The sequence below is a fragment of the Hibiscus syriacus genome, unplaced genomic scaffold, assembly GCF_006381635.1.
Source record: "Hibiscus syriacus cultivar Baekdansim isolate YM2019G1 unplaced genomic scaffold, ASM638163v2 tig00110548_pilon, whole genome shotgun sequence".
NCBI classification, from domain to species: domain Eukaryota; kingdom Viridiplantae; phylum Streptophyta; class Magnoliopsida; order Malvales; family Malvaceae; genus Hibiscus; species Hibiscus syriacus.
In genome coordinates this window covers 5,190,095-5,194,321 of record NW_024062775.1, presented here as the reverse complement: position 1 = coordinate 5,194,321, position 4,227 = coordinate 5,190,095, and the positions used below count along the sequence as shown (strand labels likewise).

Below are 4,227 nucleotides of genomic sequence, written 5' to 3'. Positions count from 1 at the left end.
TATCATCTAATAATTAAAACCCAACCTTAAAATCAACAATTCAATTATAAACAAAGAAACTTACCTTTGGCTCTTGTCTTCCACGTGAAGAAGAAGAAGAAGAAAGGAGAAGAGAACTCTGGAGAATTCTCTCCCTTTCCACGTGCCTTTATCCTACCAATCCCATTTTTTTATTCATTTCTTGGTCAATTGACCCTTTTGCCCTTTATTTCCTTTACTAATTACTAAATAACATTCATCATATATATCCAATAATCATTGAACTATTTTATTCTTATACTTTAGTCACCAAATTCTGAAACTTTACAATTTGGTCACTAACCCGGTATTGCGGATGTTACAAAGGGGCTATGATAGTACATGCCCATTATAATACTCGAGACGTACTCTGATGGGTGATCAAGCCTGAAAATCCTGAATCTGACGACAAACTCCTCAATTGGCACCTAAGGATCTGCACATGAAAACACATTCCATGCGCTGAGCTCACAAGCTTAGTGCCACATAAATAACCTGACTATACTACATGTATTCAACACATAAGCATGAGACAAGTATGGTTATGAACATTTGATTACATTCACGCAATAACAAAAGTAAGCATCATGGTGTAGCATCGGGGTCACTTAGCATCTCGAAAACCATACCCCTATTTTCTTACTACAACACCCTTAGGTTAGATCTGAGTCACATAGCACCAACATCTCCCTATTACCTCAAGCTAGGTCCGGATCACATAGCATCAGTACATTGATCGACTAGACTACTCATCTAGAGTACTAGGGACGTGTGTGGGTCATATAGCATCGACACAACATCCAAGTACCATTTAAAGTGCACAAGAACTAAAGTGGATATATTTGGATAATCCTTATTCTATCACACAATCCTCATACAAGTGACTCGGGTGTCTTCATCATTTCTCGAGCATCAAACAAAGGCATAAGTTTTATTACTTTGTTAAGATCATATGTTATCAAACAATTCATTAAAATTTTCATTTCTAAGTTTATTAGAAAGTTTCCTTCACCAAACACCTTGGTTTCAACTTTCTAATCCAAGCTAGGCTTATAGCCTAAAAATTCACAATGGTACCAATATTATTTCTTGGGGTATCAGTACTTCCCTCATATGGTATCGATATTACCCGAGTCTTGGTACTAAAATTGGATTCGATGTTTTAAAAAATAACGTAGTATCGACATCCCTATTGGGAATATCGATACTCTACCCTTGATATCGGTACTCTTATGAGTACCGATACCAAAATGACCTATTGGAATATGATCAAGTCCCCGAGTATCGATATTAGGCTATGAGTATCGATACTACCTGAGTAGTATCGATACCTCTTAGGGTGATAGTAATATTATCCTCACAAACCCTTCGATTTTTTCCCATTCACAACGAGTAGTATCAGTACTATTCATACAATATCGATACTCTCTGCCCAGAAAACTCTATTTCTCTCATCGAAAACTTCCCAAACCCCTAGGTATCCCCAAAACCCCTAAATGGTCTTTAAAGCTTATTTAGAGTTTAAGGGGATGAAAGGTCATTACTTTATGCATAAATAATAACTTCTTATTCTCATGCTTTGAACCCCGAAATACATCCAAATGAATCACAAACTCTTACAAGCATCAAAACTACACATGTTGATCTACAAGTAGTAAGGAAAGGTTAAGAATGTGTTACCTTACACCTAGGAGTTGTTGGAATAACCTCAAGCTCACCCAAGGACCTCTTTCTCTTTGCCCTTCTTCTTGAGCTCTCACATACTTCTCTCACTAGATCAATTAAATGTTTTAGCTATTAGATCGTATAAAAGGCTTAAGAGAGTTAAAAACATGACTCTAAACATCAAAAGGAACTAGAATCTTCATAGGGTTTCCAAACTATAAACCCTCACTAAACCTCTTTCATGGACAAAGCTCTAAAAGAGAAGCTTGACTGGAAGCTTAGAAGATGATGATTCTATTTCTCACCTTCACTAATCCGGAATGGTAATAATGATTAATAAATCTTCACCTTTGTTTAGCCACAAGAAGGAGAATGGAAGAAGTTTGAATTGTGAGAAGAAGACGAAGGATGGAGGAAAAAGAGATGAGAGTTATGCGTGGATAACTTCATACCAATTAAGGATTTTCAGCTTTTGAAATAAGGGGTTAAATTGTTGTTTTGGTCATTTTAGTTTAACCTCACAACAAAAATACTCTCTTTAGACCATCGTGGGTTTTAACCAATCTCAATCCACTTTATAATTGTGTAAAGGCTTCTCACATGCCAACGGGTTTATAAATCTCTCTCTTGGGTTAACTCAAATTTACTAACCTTGAAATCGGAGTGTTATAACTCTCCCTGAAAATTTTATCCTCGAATTATACTTTAATAGAATAGATGCAGATACTGAAGTTGCATATATTCTTTGATCTCTCAAGTTACTTCTTCGGTCCCATGGTTCCTCCGCAAGACCTTCACTAACGAAATTTTTTGTCAAAATAGACTTTCTATCATAAAGAAGTGAGAGTTTGGGTCGGTATAGAAAACAGATCCCGGTTAAGCCCCAGTAAGTTACAAAAATTTCTTTACTTAATCCGAACGATAATAGAAAACCAGGAAACGAAAGCAGTGAGCGGCAGCTTCTCTTCCTCTGTATCTCAAAATGGTTCCTTTTAGGGTAAGTTGAAAAATTATATTTTTTTTCTTTACGGGATTTTTTTGGCTAAAATGGTGATGAGATTATGGGTTTTCCTTTTTGTTTTGTTTGGAAAAAAAAAGTTTCATCAGTACCAAGTGGTGGGCAGAGGTCTCCCAACAGAAACAGATGAGCATCCCAAGATTTACCGTATGAAGCTTTGGGCCACCAACGAAGTTTATGGGCGATTGGGAATCTTAGTTTTCCTTTGCTTGATGTTTTTTTTTTCGTGTTTAGGTATTTTCTGAGGAAGGTGAAGAAAAGTAATGGACAAGTTTTGGCCATCAATGAGTTATAGTTTTTTTTTAATGGTTTGATGAGTTTAATATAAATTTGGTGATAATGATGAATTACAATTTACAACATTTGCAATGTCTAGTGAGTATGAATGCTGAACTTGCATTTTATGTTTTTTTTGTTGAATTTTTTTTTATCCTTATCCAAATATGGGTATAAGAGATGATCCTTAAATGGCAATTCTAAAATATTAGAATATTTTTAAATGAATATATTATGTTGGGTATGATTATGCTTTTATTAGTGTGGGGTTATTATAAGATTGAATCCGATGAAAGATTGTTAACAATTTGATATAAAACGTTCAAACATTTTTATACATATTGAGATAACAATTATTCTAATCATTGAGATCATTTGAATAGCAGGATATTATCAGTTGAGGTTACTTGATTTTTGTTAGACATGATAATTTGATTGCTTGATATGGAGCCCAAAGAGCCTTGCGTAGCAACCTGGCTGGAAACAAAGCCTATCCAAATAAGCAGCGACGTAACCCAAACCCCACTCGAGTGCAAATCGAAGCCCAACCAAGGAAGTTCTATCAAAATTACCCAAAAATGCAGGTAACTACCTTAACCAACACGTTGGTTAGATAACCGGTTCGTTTGAGATATTTTCTTGGGCAGCTTTCGAAGACATGGTATCACCCCTGAGAGTAACCCAAATGATCGGCAGTATGGCATATCATTCTCTTGCTCTTAGACCTGTCATTGTTTAACCCATGACACTAGAAAGAGAAACAGTAAAAGAGTGGAGGAGACGGAGACGTGAAGAACAAAGAGAAAGGAAAAGAAGAGTTGAAAGAGGGAAACAGAGGATGATGCAAGTGAAGGTAGGTAGGTGGAGGTGGAAAGAGGAAGGCAGCAACCGTACCAAAGGGCGGCACAGCTGATGATTAGAGAAAAAGGCAAGTTTAGGGATCAAGATTAATAATAGATTGCGTTTTGTTTGCTCGGGAAAAACATTTCGCTTCAAACGTTCAAATAGTTGTAAGCGATGGAGCACCCAAAACTCTTATGCATACATACTTTACATAGGAGATGGTTTGATGTCAACTCTTCACTACACCCTTAAGTGGGGTTACGAGTGCGACAAGATATCTCTCCTAGACGATAAAATCAAGTCCTAAGTGCAACACATATAGGCAGCATGAACACGAGAACCATTTGGGGCCAACTAGTCTTTTCACCTCTAGGCAATATAAACACCGGGGCAGCCTTGAATCCAAC

At 36.6% G+C, this 4,227-nt stretch overlaps 1 long non-coding RNA gene across 1 annotated transcript; it reads left to right on the top strand.

Annotated features, from left to right (window-relative positions):
- Positions 1-2,576: 2,576 nt before the first annotated feature.
- Positions 2,577-2,982, top strand: LOC120130821. The gene is made up of 2 exons (XR_005516868.1): positions 2,577-2,680; positions 2,782-2,982. It is a non-coding gene; the product is annotated as an uncharacterized LOC120130821 (long non-coding RNA).
- Positions 2,983-4,227: the final 1,245 nt, after the last annotated feature.